Raw genomic sequence first — 17,751 nt, forward strand, 5'->3', positions numbered from 1 at the left:
CTTATCATTAGGGCACCTCCTTTCAAAGCCTTATAAAGGCATCTAGGGCTCTTATTTGGTTTAGTCCAAATCATGAATCAATTGGGTTCAATCTATGCTAGTCCTAATCCAATTAGAACTTGAATGAACCATGACTCAATTGAACTCTTCAATCCTAATCCAATTAGGAGTCATGTTGATTCATTAGATTAATAATTAATTAGGACTTAAGAAATCCTAATCCAATTAGGACTTGTTTAATTCTAGTCCTAATCAATTAGAACTCTAATTTGAATTCGAAGTCCTAATCGATTAGGACTCTAGAAATCCTACTCCAAGTAGGAATCCAAATTTAATTCAAAACTCCTAATCTAATTAGGATTGTAGGAATCCTACTCCAAGTAGGAATCCCAGTCCTACTCCAAATAGGATTCCCAGTCCAAGTAGGAATCCCAGTCCAAGTAGAAATCTCAGTCCAAGTAGGATTTCTAGTCCTAATCCAATTAGGACTCTAGGAATCCTACTCCAAGTAGGACTCTTGTTTTAAATCCAATTAATTAATTCTCTTTGTTCCTTCTTCAGCTTATTATCAATCGAATTGATTACTTGTGATTCTAATCACGATTCAACCATCGGATCGGTTAATGCCTCTAGTGTGTGTGACCCCATAGGTTCTACTCTGACTGGTAGTGAGATATATTTTGATCTCTATCACAATATCATTGAAAACTCCTTTCAATGGGTCGGAACGATTCTAACTCTACTCATTAGGGCTTATCGATCATCGAGATAATCCTATGAGTCCCACCATCCACCAGTGATACCTAGCAGCATGTAGTGGCTACCCAGCAGAATAGAATGATGAACCTCTAGGTGCAGTTATCGTGTGATAGTCCTACTATCGTGGATCCCTACAGGACGGAGGTCATGGATAACTCATCAAACCCTTCGTCTGTCATATGTCAAGATTTATTCGACTCGAGTTCGATAGTGGAAACTCTTTCTCCACTTTATATTACTGCCCTGGCCAAGGTCTTAGAACTCAGTCTAACAAATCACATAGGATCACTCCTCTTCTATCAAGGTCATAGATTCCATGTAAGTGCATACCCTACTCCTACAGTGACCCTAGAAGCCAATCTGGCTGACACATTGTTAATTCTAGGGACATAATTTTGTACTTGACTATTTATTATTGAAATAAATAATAGCATCTTTTTCATTCATATTGTTATTGTGTCTATGAATCGTCCAAGAAATTAATAAGATGATGATGCATATTCTCAAAGTTTGAGAATTTGAGCCATGTATCATTAGTGATTAATTTCTAACGCTCTGATCGAGGATCATCACGAGGACGGTGATCGATCCATGAGATTAGTGCACACATTACTTTTCCCTATGGATGGACGAGACTCGATCCACGGTGTGAGACACTGAAGTAATAGTGCAGGTGCTTGTTAGAAAACAAGGATACTGAGCGTGACCAAGATAAAGAAGTCACTTGGATGTCTATCCACTCGTCAGTGACTTGCTTGATGTTGCCAGTAGTATGACTGGTCCTTTGACATGCGATGCTTCGGCTACTCACAGTGAGGTTATTGTAGTTTTGACTGCACATATACAGTGGTCTCTAGCCATATGGGTCCATGCAGTGTTAGATTGGCTGCAGTAGGTTCACTGTAGGAGTAGGTATGCACCTATAAGGAATCTATCGACCTTGATAGATAAGGAGAGATCCTATGTTGATTTATAAGGACTGAGTTCGTTAAGACCTCGACCGGTGCAGATTGCATAGTGGAGAAAGAGTTCTCGCTCTCGAACTTAAGTCGAAATAAATCTTGACATATGACAGGCGATGGGGTTTGACGAGTTGTCCATGATCTCCGTCCTGTAGGGATTCACGATAGTAGGACTGTATCACATTGATAACTGCACCTAAAAGTTCAATCATTCTATTCTGCTGGGTAGCCACTACATGCTGCTAGGTGTCACTGTGGATGGTGGGGACTCACAGGGATCTATCTCGATGATCGATAAACCCTAATGAGTAGAGTTGGAATCGTTTCGATCCAATTGAAAGGAGTTTTCAATGATATTGTGATAAGAGATCACAATATATCTCACTACCAGTCAAGAGTAGAGCCTATGGGGTCACACACACTAGAGGCATTGACCAACTCGATGGTTGAATCACAAGTAATCAATTCGGATTGATAATAAGTTGAAGAAGGAACAAAGGGAAATGAATTAATTGGACTTAAAACAAGAGTCCTTACTTGGAGTAGGATTTCTAGAGTCCCTAATTGGATTAGGACTAAGATTCCTACTTGGATTGGGGATTCCTACTTGGACTGGGATTCCTATTTGGAGTAGGACTAGGATTTCTACTTGGAGTAGGATTCCTACAATCCTAATTGGATTAGGAGTTTTTGAATTTAAATTTGGATTCCTACTTGGAGTAGGATTCCTAGGAGTCCTAATCGGATTAGGACTTCGGATTCAAATTAGAGTTCCTAATTGGATTAGAACTAAAATTAAATAAGTCCTAATTGGATTAGGATTTCTTAAGTCCTAATTAATTATTAATCTAATGAATCAACATGACTCCTAATTGGGTTAGGATTGAAGAGTTCAATTGAGTCATGGTTCATTCAAGTTCTAATTGGATTAGGACTAGTAGTAGATTGAACCCAATTGATTCATGATTTGTAAATCCTAATTGATTAGGGCTAAACCACATTAGGCCTCCCAATCCTCATTAGATGAGGATTAGGGCAACACAAGAAGGAGGGGCTCACGCCCTCCTCCTTTGCTTCTTTGGTGCGGCAACACAAGAGGGGGCCCGGCGCCCCTCTTGGTAATAGATCAAGGGCTCCTAACTTGTAGGAGCCCTAGATGCTATTTAAGAGGAGGCTTGGGGGCTGACCTAATTCAAGTGATCTCCCTCTCCTTGCAAGCCGTGGCCTCCCTCTCCTCCTTCTCCATCTTCAGCCGCAAGCAAGGGAAAGCAAAGGAAGATTGTTTGGTGGCCTCTCCCTCCTCCCTTCTTCCTTCCAACGCAGGGAAAAGAAAGAAGGCTGCAAGGGCTTTGATCTTCTTCCTCTCTTCATCCTTCTTCTTCCTCCTCCAAGCACAATCAAGGGTTGATTAAAAGGAAGGACATCAGCCATCAAAAGTTATCTCTGCAAGGGAGCTAGCACCCCGGGGAGATAGGAAAGCTTGGATCGGTTCCTGCTTCGTGTGGATACCCCGTAGAGGCTGGGCACGTTGAACGGCTCTTCAAGCGAACCTTCATCCAAAAACCACGATCATCAGTTGCGGTGATCATCTACCCGCACAAGGTTGAAGATCTGATCTTCTAATATTTTTAAAAAGTTTTTAATCCTTATTCTATCTACGAACGGTTTTAAACAACGTTCATGCGATGAACGGTTGATCCCGCGCATGCCTCTTCCGCTGCATCTGAAATTTTTGAAATTTTTCTGCGGCATGGGTGGGTTGCTAACAGTTTTCACCAAGACTTGTGGTCTAGTTGGTCCAAATAGAACCATGTGTAGTAGTTCAAAGGGTCTAGTAGTAGTGACACAATTTATGGATTTAAAAGAGCTCCTAGATTGTTGCCATATTGACATGCCTTACAAATTTTATTTTCTCAAATTTTAGTTTTGGCAAACCTATTATAGAATCTCTTTTAACTAGTTTGATATTGTATCCATACTTGCATGACCTAACTTACGGTGCCATAACCAACTTGCATCATTAACCTTAGTATCACTAGCTACTAAGCAAGGGTTATTTTTGGCAAGATCTTCAAGATCTACTACGTACACCCACATTGCCACGTCTTATTCTTTTGAATACTAAAGCTATTGTCAATTGAGTTGTTATGATGCATAGAGTTGGCTTAAACAAAACATCAAACTTCTATCACATAATTGACTAACGCTAAGTAAGTTATGCTTAAACCATCTAAAATCGGTGCATTATCAACAAAGGTTGAAGAGTGATTTGTACTTTACCTATACCAACGATGTGGACCTTGCTATGTCTCCAAAGGTCACTGCACCTCTCTTTTAGGCTCTAAGGTGAATAATTGGCTCCTTGCCATCCGTCATGTGTCTTGAGCAGCCCACTATCCAAGTACCAACGGTTTTTGTCAACCTTGGCTGCAAGACACTCCTACACAAGGAAATCATACAATTTTAGGTTACCCAAGTTTTCTTGGGTCCTTCATGGTTAGTAATGTTGGTTTCTTTTGGAACCCAAATCTTTTTAATATTTCTCTTAATCTTTTGTCTTTCTATGGTCACACACATTAAACTTTATGTCCTACTTTTTCATAGTAAAAACAGGTTATATTTTAATTTTACTTTCTCCAGCTTTTACAAAAAAGTTTTTAAGAAATTTTTGCTTATTCTTAGGTTATACCCTAAACCAGCTCTATTAAATACAGCTCTTTGACTATTAAGAATCATCTCCAATTTTTCTGAACTATATATAAACTTTTCTACAATAGGTTTGTATTTGTCAAGTTCTTTTGTTAAGTTCAGTTTTTCTATTTTAGTAAGCTTAAGTCTTTTGTAAGATTATCTTTTATAGTTTGATTACTGTTTTATATTCTGAAATCTCTTTAGTTAACCTTTCTTTGTTTTTAATTAAGGTACAGTTCTTTTGAGTTAATAGATGATTACTTGTTTTAAGTTTTAAGTTTTCTTTAATAATGAAGTCCTTTTTCCTTAATTAAACTATCATTTTTATGACTATACGATTTATTAGTCACCCTCAAATCTTTGTTTTTAAGAGTTAAGGATTTATACTCATCCATTAGTTCATTGAAGGCATCATACAATTCATCAAAAGTAAACTCTAACTGAGTTTCAGATGTTACCTCATTATCATTTGCCATGAAGCAAAAATTAGCTTTTTCCTCTTGTTCCTCATCCGATGATGATGATGATGAATTGGAGTCTGTCAAAGTGGGGAGACGAGGATTTTTTTTTCTTGTATTTGCTGCCCTTCTTCAGCAAGGGACAGTCAACTCTGAAATGTTCCAGCTTCTTGCATTTCATAGCATCCGATTTCCTCATTTTTCCTTTTCTTACCTTTATCCTTGTTGTAGGAACTTGAGGAACCTCTCTTCTGATGAAAGGACTTCTTCCGATTGATGAATTCTTCTGAACTTTCGCATGAAAAGAGGCCTCTTCATCATCTCCCTCATTATCTTCTTCTTCGCTGCTGCTACTGCAAGATAGATCCTTGTTAGAAGAAGTAGATTTGAGGGCTCCTACCTTTTTCTTATGAGAGGATTCTTCTTCGCTGTGTTGTTTCATTGTGAGCTCATGCGTCATCAGGGATCCAAGAAGCTCCTCAAGTGGCAGGCTTGTTGAAGTCCTTGGCTTCTTCGATCGCCGTTACCTTAGCTTTCCATGACCTTGTCCTTAATTAATTTATCGTACTTATGAGTGTGAGATTGATTAGTTAGTTTCAATTCTTTATTTTTAAGGTTTATTGGTCTTATATTCATCCATTAGTTCATTAAAAGCATCATACAATTCATCAAAGGTAAAATCTAAATGTGTTTCAGATATTAACCTCATTATCATTTGCCATGGAGCAAAAATTTGCTTTTTCTTCTTGTTCCTCATCCGATGATGATGAAGATTGATCGGAGTCTGTCAAGGTAGAGACAAGAGCTTTCTTCTTCTTGTATTTGCTGCCTTCTTCAGCAAGGGACAGTCAATTCTGAAATATCCCGACTTTCTTGCATTCATAGCAACCGATTCCCTCACTTTTCCTTTCCTTACCTTTGTCCTTGTTTGTAGAAACTTGAGGAAACCTCTCTTCTGATGAAAGAACTTCTTTCGGTTGATGAATCTTCTGAACTTTGGTACAAGAAGAGCCTCATCTTCATCTCCCTCATTGTCTTCTTCTTCACTGCTGCTACTGCAAGAGAGATTCTTGTTAGAAGAAGTAGACTTAAGGGCAATTACCTTTTCTTGTGGGAGGACTCTTCTTCACTGTGTTGCTTCATTGTGAGCTCATGGTCATCAAAGATCCAAGGAGCTCTTCGAGTGCCAGCTTGTTCAAGTCTTTGGCTTCTTGGATCGCCGTTACCTTGGCTTCCCATGACCTTGGCAAAGATCGAAGATTTTTCTAACAAGGTCACTGTTAGTATAACTTTTGCCAAGGCTTTTTAGGCCATCTGATAATATCAGTAAATCTAGTAAACATGCAAGTGATAGTTTCATTAAATTGCATCTTAAATAGTTCATACTTATGTACTTGTATGTTATCTTAGATTTCTTTACTTGATTCGTGCCCTCGTGGGTCACTTCAAGTTTGTCCCATATCGCTTTTGCAGAATTGCAAGTAGAGATTCTATTGAATTCATTATGGTCTAAGGCACAGTAAAGCATATTCATTGCTTTGGCATTTAGTTGTGCCTTCCTTCTATCATTGTCATCCCAATCTTTTTCAAGCTTGGGTTATAGCAATGTTATCTACATAAATAGAAGGAATGTATGGTCCATTAACTATGATGCTCCAAACATCATAGTCTTGGGCTTGGATGAATATCCTCATCCTAGCCTTCCAATAGATGTAGTTGTTCCATTAAAGAATGGAGGCCTATTGGTGAATTGCCCCTCACTAAGAGAAGATCCAAAAAGGGGTTGTCATTTTGATCTTTTACTCTTTTAATATAAGAGCTCCGGCTCTGATATCACTTGTTGCCCAAGAAGACAACCCAAGAGAAGGGGGTGAATTAGTTTTAAGTAATAATTGGCAAATTAAAACTTAATGAGTAACTAATTAAGATTATTGCAGGCAGATTAATTAGATTACTAGTTGTAGTGAGTGGAGAGGATGGAAGAGACAATGAACCAATTACAAACACAAGAGGTTTATAGTGGTTCGGAGCTAACCCTTGCTCCTACGTCCACTCCTCAAGCTTCACTTGGAAGTTCACTATAATCCCTAGGATTACAGCCAGTTGTTTTACAAGTTCACAACCCAACTTGTTGTTTTCACGAGATCACAACGAACTCGGTCGGTTTTCACAGGCTCACCGACTAGAACATCCGATTGTTTTTCCGGGATCACAATCGAACCCTTACACCGTTGGTTTTAACTTCGGCTCACCAACAAACCTTACAACCCTTGATTCAATTTTCTGATTGAATCAAGTAAGAAAATGTTTGGGAAAAGTTACAAGGAAAGCTTCTTAATAAGCAAATATTAAAACATATAAAAAGAGAAGAGTTAGAAGCCTTCAAACAGATTTTGGAAGAGGAAGAAGGGGCTTCTCGAACTCCGAGTCTCCTCTTTGAATGCGCTAAAGATTTGATGTCAGAAGGAGAGCCTTGAATGCGAAGGAAAGAGTTTGTTGGATGGAGTTCAATGCGCTTCTTCCTTCTTTCTCTTGTATATACTCTTGAGAGCCTTTGGTAGGTGGAAATCCCCTTTTTGTTTGAATGGAATAGCTCTCTTAGTGTCTACTACTGTTCACTCTGACTATTTAAGCAGTCCCCATTGAAAACTAGCCGTTAGACACTAATTTGTAGCCGTTCTGCATAATCTGCAACTCCTGACAATGTATCCGTTGGGGTAATTTGGCCATTTTTCCTTGAAGACAGAATTCGCAAACTGGATATGACTCGGAAGTCAATGAGCCGAGAAGCCCATCTTTATCCATTTTGTTCATTCTGTCCTCTCCAATATGGCCCAAGCCTGAGGTGCCACAAAATATTTTTGGTTTATCTCATCCCTGGATCTTTTGGATCCTTTGGCATTCACTACTTGCTCAGACACATTTATAGATACATCCATATGCAATGATAGAGACTGGTCAATCATAAAACCACGTGCGACTATTTTATTTCTTAAATAAATAGAACAGCAGTCTTTGTCAAATGTAAAAACATGACCTTCCTGTGCTAGACATGAAACAGAAATCAAATTTCTGCTAGCAGCAGGTACATAATAGCAGTCTCTAAGTAATAAACTAAAACCGACGGTAGTCGCAGATGGTAGGTGCCGACAGCCACAGCAGCAACTTTTACCCCGTTGCCAACTCGAAGGGTTACCGCACCTTCCTCCAGCCTTCTACTTTCTTTTAGACCCTGCATGGTAGTGCACATATGAGCACTAGAACCAGAATCTATAACCCAACTAGAAGTAGAAGAAACTGTTAGATTAGTTTCAATTATGAGCAAATCTATACCTTCTGAAGGTTTGTCACCTTTCATGTTCTTCAGGCTCTCGAGGTATGAAGGACAGTTCCTCTTCCAGTGGCCGTCGACATTGCAGTGGAAACATTTTCCTTTGTTATTGGCCTTTTTCTTTTGAACTTCCTTCTTTGACTTCTTGTCTTTCTTTTGCTTCTTCGCAGGCTTCTTTTTCTTCCAAGTAGACTTTCTCTTGGAACCAGAAGTCAACTCAGCAGTAAGGACATTGCCCCTTGAACCTTTCAAGGCTCCCTCAACAGTTACCAACATGTTGATTAGTTCAGTCTTAGTGCATTCAATCTTATTCATGTGGTAGTTTACTATAAACTGACCAAATGAATCAGAAAGTGATTGTAGGATCAAATCCACTTGCAATTCCTTGTGCATGTTCATTCCGAGCTTCTCAAGCTCCCTCTAGGTCCTTGATTCATAGTCAGACTGTGATCATGGACGGACTGCCCTTCGCGCATCTTTGTCTTGAAGAGCCTCTTGGACACTTCAAAACGAGCTGTGCGACTCTGCTCACCATACAAACTCTTGCAGGTGTGCTAGTATGTCCCTAGCAGTCTTGAGATTCTCATGCTAGCATTGGAGTTCATTAGACATGGATGCCATCATATAGCACTTGACTCTAATGTCATCATCCAGCCATTTTTGATGCATCTGTCGCTGAACATCAGTAGAACGTGCTGGTAGTGTGGGGATATCTGAATCGAGTATGTAGCCTATTTTCTCACAGCTCAAAACAATTTTGAGATTTCTAAGCCAGTCCTTGTAATTGGTTCGGTCAATCGGTTTGGTCTCAAGAATGCGGGTCAAAGGGGTTTGAGGCTGACATTATGATCTGCAGAGAGTAAAGATTCTAGTTAGACTTTTGTACTTGATCCTAATCTGTTCTAAGGTCCTTTTAGAATAAATGTAACTCCCACTATTTTCTCGAATTCCTCACACTCCCCTGGTAGAAAAACATGGATACACGACTAGGGTTTCTAGTGGGTACTGCGGTTCCACCGATTTTACATGCCACCTCACCTAACAGTTATTGATGACACATAGATTGATGAATGTACAACTCTTGTACAATGCTTCTCAAGTATGTTGCAGTGCTTCTTGGTCTCTAAGCCATGAAGACCTCACCTAACAGTTATTGGTCCCATTTCTTAGTTAAGTCAGACCCACCGTATAACCGTAGGAATAAAGTCGTCATTGGGTCCTCACCTAACAGTTATTGGTGCCCAACCCCACCTTTACCCTACAACATCTCATGTCTATAGAGAGGTCCAGCCCCCCGATGCAACTTGACCACTATGTCCAGCCGAGACAAATCAACATCAGAAAGGCCTTAGTAGCTCTACTACAGTGGAAGACCTATTGACTTAATATTGGTTAATCAGGTCTTAGTGTTTGCAACTGGAGCTCTTCATAAGAGATAATCGAACAATTGGCCAGGTAAGCAGGTGGGAGGCTCCCCTTACTCAGAGAGTAAGGTCCTAATTAAGTAACCACCTTTCATGCTTTCCTAGACACCAATTAGATCAATTAATCTAATATGACTTGCTCATGTCGGTTCACTCTCGACTTGATTGAGGAGGTTTTGATTTAGGTCTCAATTGGGTTTGCTACATCACATGTAAACCTATCTACCCGACTCACATTCACATCACATGCAAACGGCACATTGCAGGCAGTTATAATCGCAGCAATAATTAAAGTTAAACTTTAAATAGGTGCATGATCAAGGATTCTAGTTAGGTCGTATTAGAAGCACATGCACGTCAATCGATCAACTGGTCTTCAACTCTTGAATTGGTTCCAAGCCTCCTTGATTCGATCCTTGACCAACTCTTGATCCAATCGCCATCAACCGCTTAGACCCCTGCTCATCTCATGCATCATCTTCTACTTGATCGTTGACGTACATCACATCACAGAAATACAACCAGATATAAAATAAAAATAAAAATAAATTACATCTCCCTTTTAGGAAGCACGCAGGCCTCTCAAAACATCAAATAAGATGCATGCAAGCATCTAAAAAATTACATGACATCGCAGATCACATCACAGGTCATTACATTTGATACCAAAAGGGTTTGAATCCTATGATCATCACCATATGCAACAATTATAATTTTCAGATCTGATAATTAATTGATTATCTCATGATATAGGTTGCTGATCATGCTAATCATGATTCTATACTTTGTAATCACATTAACATTGCTATTAGAATCATCCTTTTATCATATAAAAATCAGCATGTAAAAATCAGCACCCTAGAAAAATTCTGCATGCAGAAAATTTTCAGCATGCATGATCATTCAATTTTCAGATCTAATAAGCCTACTTATAATTAATTCTTACCTTAAACTACGAAGCCTAGGCTCTGATACCACTGTTGGGAACCCGCCTATGCTGCTGATATTTCAAAACAAAAATCAGATTGCAGCGGAATCGGCATAAGCGGGATCGACGTTCATCGCATGAACGCTGTTTCTAGACCGTTCGTAGTTAGATAAGGATTAATACTTTTAAAACCTTTAGGGAGATCAAATCTTCACCTTGTGCGGGTAGATGATCACCGCAAACTGAAGCTCATGGTTTTAGGTTGAGGGTTCGTTTGAAGCCGTTCAAACGTCCGGCCTCTACGGGTATCCACATGAAGCAGAGGACCTGATCAAAGATCTCTTGTCTTCCCGGGGTGCTAGCTCCCTTGCAAAGACTTCTTTTGATGGCTGATCTCCTCTCTTTCTTTCAACTCTTGAATATGCTTGAGAGGAGGAAGAAGAAGGATGAAGAAGAGGATGAAGAAGAATCCCCACGCAGCCTTCTTTTCTTCCTTGCGTTGGATGAAGGAAGGGAAGGGGAGGAGGCCGCCAACACTTGGATCTTCTTCTTCCCTTGCTTGCGGCTGAAACAAGGAGAGGGAGAGGGTGGCCACGGCACAAGAGGGAGAGGCTTCAATGCTTCTAGGGCGCCAGCCTCATAAGCCCTTTTATAGCCATCAAGGGCTCCTCCAAAGTAGGAGCCCTAGATGACTTTCCAAAGAGGGGGCGCCGGCCCCCTCTCTTGTGCCGCACCAAGTGTTCAAGGGGGAGGGGCTTGCGCCCCTCCCTCTTGGTAAACCCTAGTCCACATTAGGGTTTGCATTGCCCTAATGTGGTCAAGCCCTAATCCTATTAGGCTTAGCCCAAGGGTGAACTAATGGATCCAATCTAGGTAAGTCCTAATCCAATTAGTACTTGAATCAATTTTGACTCAATTGAACTCTTCAATCCTAATCCAATTAGGAGTCTTATTGATTCATTAGATTAATAATTAATTGTGACTTAAGAAACCCTAATCCATATTAGGATGTATTAATTTTAGTCCTAATCCAATTAGGACTCAATTTGAATCCGAAGTCCTAATCCAATTGGGACTTCTAGGAATCCTATTCTAAGTAGGAATTCACATTGAATTCAAAATCCTATTCTAAGTAGGATTGTGGGAATCCTAATCCAAGTAGGAATCCCAGTCCTACTCCAACTAGGATTTCCAGTCCTAATCCAATTAGGACTCTAGGAATCCTACTCGAAGTAGGACTCTTGTTTCAAGTCCAATTAATTAATTCCCTTTGTTCCTTCTTCAACTGAATATCAATCGAATTGATTACTTGTGATTCCTAATCACTATTCAACCATCAGATCGGTCAATACTTCTAGTGTGTGTGACCCCATAGGTTCTATTCTGACTGGTAGTGAGATATATTGTGATCTCTATCACAATATCATTGAAGACTCCTTTCAATGGGTTGGAACGATTCCAACTCAACTCATTAGGGTTTATCGATCATCAAGATAATCCCTATGAGTCCCACCATCCACCAGTGACACCTAGCAGCATGTAGTGGCTACCCAGCAGAATAGAATGGTGAACCTCTAGGTGCAGTTAATATGTGATACAGTCCTACTATCGTGGATTCCTACAGGACGGAGGTCATGGACAACTCATCAAACCCCATCGTCTGTCATATGTGAAGATTCATTCGACTTAAGTTCGAGAGTGGAAAACTCTTTCTCCATTGTGCATACTGCCCCGGCCGAGGTCTTACGAACTCAGTCTTATAAATCACATAGGATCTCTCCTTATCTATCAAGGTCGATAGATTCCTTATAGGTGCATACCCTACTCCTACAGTGAACTTACTGCAGCCAATCTACACTGCATGGACCCATATGGCTAGAGACCATGTATGTGTGCAGTCAAACTACAATAATCTCACTGTGAGTAGCCGAAGCACCGCAGGTCAAAGGACTAGTCACACTACTGCAACATCAAGCAAGTCACTGACGAGTGGATAGACATCCAAGTGACTTCTTGTCTTGGTCACGCTCAGTACCCTTGTTCTCTAACAAGCACCTGCACTATCACTTCAGTGTCCCTACACTGTGGACTTCAAGTCTCGTCCATCCAGAAGGAAAGTGATCTGTGCACTGATCGGATCGATCACCGTCCTCGTGATGATCCATTGATCAGGAGCATTTAGAAATTAATCACCAATGATACATGGCTCAAATTCTCAACTCTTGAGAATATGTATCATCATCTTATTAATTTCTTGGACGATTCATAGACACATAAATAATATGAATGAAAAGATGCCTTTTATTTATTCAATAACAAATAGTCAAGTACAAAATTATGTCCCTAGAAATAACAATGTGTCAGCCAGATTGGCTTCTAGGGCATACATCTAACACTAGCAACGTGTCATGTCTACCCGGAAAATATGGAATTTGGTGGAAATACCAAAAATACCCTTCAGTGGCAAGTTACCATGCAATTCAATCCTTTAATCAAACTGCATCCCAAATATGTATATGAGTATGAATATATGTCAAACTCAATTTCATATTCATATTTTTCTCAATCTTTTAATGATAATTCAAATAATGAAACATTAGAAACTCTTTCTAATTTTCATTCTGCTTTGATCAAAGGCTTCCTGAATTATCATATGATTAGAATAAATAGGATGCTATCTTCTCTTACTAGAAGTGATTAATTCCTTGTTGACCTACTCATAATCTTCGTACACAATCCACCATATCTAGAAGACCTCGTACATAACTTATTATCATGAATGAGTGTAAACCAAAACATAGGTTCATGTGCACAAGATACCATGGTGATCTCAGGTCAAAGGATCAGTTGCACAACTTCCACTAAGAGAATCATCTTTTGACATGTAAGTAAGACTTCATAAGATTTCTCTTTGTAGGTCAATTCAGTGAACTCATTCTTCTAATGAGCACCCATATCTTTGTATTAGTGTCTCCACACAAATGATTGTGAGATCAATCATCCTCTGCATCGAGCATACACAAGACATGCCAGTCTTTCTGGTAATCATTGATCCCCGACTCAATGTACCAATGACTGGGAATATTTAAGATTAGGATTTTAGGATTTTAAGTCTCACTAGTATGATCTCATCATAGTCTTAAAACCATTGCCCTAATCTAAGGAGTTTATCATAAATATAATCAACAGCATATGATAAAACATAACGCCTTTATTCATATTTAAATGTCATGTACATGATTTGGACAAATCAAAAGAAAAACCCTTCGCAATACATATTGCGATTGGCTTGTAGGACATCTACTCTTTCAATCTCCCACTTGCACTAAAGCCAATCGCTCTTATATTTTATCCCCATACAATCGAGGTGGCGATCGAACTGCTGTTGTGGTAGAGCTTTAGTAAACGGGTCTGCTAGGTTGTTCTTGGTGTCTACTCGTTCAATGACTATGTCTTGTCTCTCGACAATCTCTCGAACAAGATGAAAGCGTCTTAGAATGTGCTTGGATTTGTGATGAGACCTTGGTTCCTTCGCTTGAGCAACAGCTCCAGTGTTATCACAATAAACTGGGACTGGTCCAGCAATCTCGGGAACTACTCCTAACTCAGAGATGAACTTCTTCATACAGACAGCTTCCTTAGCGGCTTCACTTACAGCAATGTATTCTGCCTCAGTAGTTGAGTCAGCTACAGTTTGCTGTTTGGAACTCTTCCAGCTCACTGCACCACCATTTAGGGTAAAGACATACCCTGAAGTGGACTTGCTATCATCTGGGTCTGATTGAAAACTAGAATCAGAAAATCCTTCTAGTTTCAACTCAGATCCTCCATAAACTAGAAAAATATCTTTAGTCCTTCTCAAGTACTTAAGAATATTTTTCACAGCTATCCAATGATCCTCTCCTGGATCAGCCTGAAATCTACTTGTTATGCCTAAGGCATAAGCAACATCAGGCCTAGTACATAGCATAGCATACATAATCAATCCTACTGCCGAAGCATAGGGAATAGAATTCATTCTATTCCTCTCTTCAGATGTCTTAGGAGACATCTTCTTAGAGAGACGTATGCCATGACTCATAGGCAAATAATCTCTTTTACCTTCTTCCATGCTGAATCTTTTCAGCACATTATCTATGTACCTAGACTGGGACAAGCCTAGCATCCTTTTAGATCTATCCCTATAGATCTTTATACCAAGTATATAGGATGCTTCTCCCAAGTCTTTCATGGAAAAGCTTTTTGACAGCCAAGTCTTGACCGATTGTAACATTGGAATATCATTTCCAATGATCAGTATGTCATCTACATACAATATTAAGAAGACAATGGCACTCCCACTAGTCTTCTTGTACACACATGGTTCATCCACATTTTTGATAAAACCAAACTCTTTGACTGTTGTATCAAAACGGATGTTCCAACTCCTCAATGCTTGCTTTAATCCATAAATGGATCTCTTAAGCTTGCATACTTGATTTGCTCTCTTACTTGAGACAAATCCTTCTGGCTGTGTCATGTAAACCTCTTCCTCAAGATAACCATTAAGGAAGGCGGTTTTGACATCCATCTGCCAGATTTCATAATCATAATATGCAGCTATTGCAAGCAAAATCCGAATAGATTTGAGCATAGCTACTAGCGAAAAAGTTTCATCATAGTCAATTCCTTGCTTTTGCCTGAAACCTTTTGCCACCAATCTAGCCTTGTAGGTTTCTACTTGGCCATCTGCTCCAATCTTTTTCTTATAAACCCATTTGCAACCTATAGGGTTTACACCCTCTGGTGCATCAACCAAAGTCCATACTTGGTTGGTATACATAGAATCTATTTCGGATTTCATGGCTTCTAGCCATTTGTCAGAGTCACTACTCATGACAGCTTCCGAATAGGTCAGAGGATCATTATTCTGAACAATGTGGGCTTCATCATTCTCAATGATGAACCCATACCTCTCAGGTGCTCTTCGCACACTATCTGACCTTCGGAGAGGAGATGTGTGTTGTGGTTGTACCTCATCAATGGGTACATCTGGTTGAAGAATTTCTTGTGTTTCTATTTGTAGGTCTTGAACTTCTTCAAGTTCAATTTTCCTATCCTTGCCCTTTTCTAAGATAAACTCTTTTTCTAAGAAAATGGCATGCCTACCTACAAAAACTTTTTGTTCGGTAGGATGATAAAAGATGTATCCTATACTATCTTTAGGATAACCTACAAAAATACATTTATCTGATCTAGTACTTAGCTTGTGTCCAAAATTTCTTTTGACATAAGCTTGACAACCCCATATCTTAAGATACTTAAGATTAGGCTTCTTTCCTCTCCATATCTCATATGGAGTGCTAGGTACAGACTTAGAAGGTACCCTGTTTAATATTAGTGCAGCAGTCTCTAGGGCAAAACCCCAGAAGAAAAAAGGAAGATCAGTAAAGCACATCATGGACCTTACCATATCTAATAGAGTACGATTCCTCCGTTCAGCTACACCATTTAATTGTGGCGTATACGGAGGTGTCCATTCAGAGAGAATGCCCTTTTCTTTAAGATGATTTAAAAACTCACTAGAAAGGTATTCACCTCCTCGATCAGATCGAAGGATTTTAATACACTTTCTAGTTTGTTTTTCAACCATACTTTGATACTCTTTAAACTTATCAAAAGCTACGAATTTATGTTTCATAAGATACACATATCCGAACCTTGATAAATCATCAGTGAATGTGATGAAGTAAGAGTATCCACCTCTAGCTGGAGTTGTCATAGGACCACATACATCTGTGTGTATAAGTCCTAATAACTCACTTGCCCTTTCTCCATGTCCAGTGAATGGAGACTTAGTCATTTTACCCATAAGACAAGATTCACAAGTTCCTAATGATTCATAATCATAAGGATCAAAGAACTCTTCTTTGTATAACTTGTTGATTCTTGATTCACTTATGTGCCCAAGTCGGCAATGCCAAAGAAGGGTGTTATTTACTTCCTCTCTCTTTCTTTTATTGCTTTTATTAATATGAAAGACATTATCATTAAGTAATAAAACAAGAAGACCATTTTCCATAATGCCATTGCAAAGATGCTTATTAGAAAAATAAATAGAGCAACCATTGCCCTTTCCATTAATTTCAAATCCTTTCTTTAACAACAAAGGAATGGAAATTACATTTCTAATAATTTTGGGCATATAATAACAATCTTCTAATTGTAGGAGCTCTCCCGAAGGTAACTCCAAGTTGTAGGTTCCAACAGCTTCAGCCTGGATGGACTCTCCTCCAGCACCATACAGCTCGAAGTCACCTTTCTTCAAAATTTTAATTTTCTGTAGTCCATGCAAAGATTTGCAAATGCGAAAACCACAAGCCAGTATCCAATACCCATGAATTTGAATTTGAAGAACTTAATGACAAGTTGGCATGTAACATAAACATACCTTTTGATGCAACTCTTGCATCGGTCTTCATACTTGCAAGAAAACTCTTGCAATTCCTTTTCCAGTGGCCAGCTTTGCCGCAATGAAAACAGGTACTTGATCCGGAGTTTTTCTTTCCTTTTTTCTTTTTGATGCTACTCTTGGGGTTCAATCATTTCTTAGAACCCTTATTTCCCGATTTTCTTTTAGAAGTGCTATTTATAAGAAGGAGTGGACCTTTATCCTTCTTAATATGGCCTTCAGCTATTTTGAGCATATTTAACAGCTCGGGCAGGGAGGTGTTCAGCTTGTTCATGTGAAAGTTCACAACAAACTGAGAGAATGAATCAGGCAGTGATTGCAGGATCAAATCCTGACTGAGCTCACTATCCATAGCAAAACCTAATTGACTTAATCTAGTGATTAAGTCTATAACCATAAGAACATGGTTTTGCACTGGAGTTCCTTCATTCATTCTAGCACGGAACAACTGCTTAGATATCTCATACCTAGCAGTCCTGCTTTGTTCTCCATACAACTCTTTTAAATTGAGAAGTATGGATTGGGTGTTCATGCCTTCATGTTGCCTCTGTAATTCATTGCTCATAGAGGCAAGTATGATACATTTGACAGTCAAACTGTCATTTTTCCACATCTTATGTGTGGCAACCTCCGCTTCTGTAGCATCATCCCCCAGATCTCCAAGATCAGGAGTTTCAAGTATATAGGAAATTTTCTCCTGAGTGAGTACTATCTTTAAATTCCTCAACCAGTCCACATAGTTTGGTT

This window comes from Phoenix dactylifera, unplaced genomic scaffold, assembly GCF_009389715.1.
Source record: "Phoenix dactylifera cultivar Barhee BC4 unplaced genomic scaffold, palm_55x_up_171113_PBpolish2nd_filt_p 000627F, whole genome shotgun sequence".
Classification (NCBI taxonomy): domain Eukaryota; kingdom Viridiplantae; phylum Streptophyta; class Magnoliopsida; order Arecales; family Arecaceae; genus Phoenix; species Phoenix dactylifera.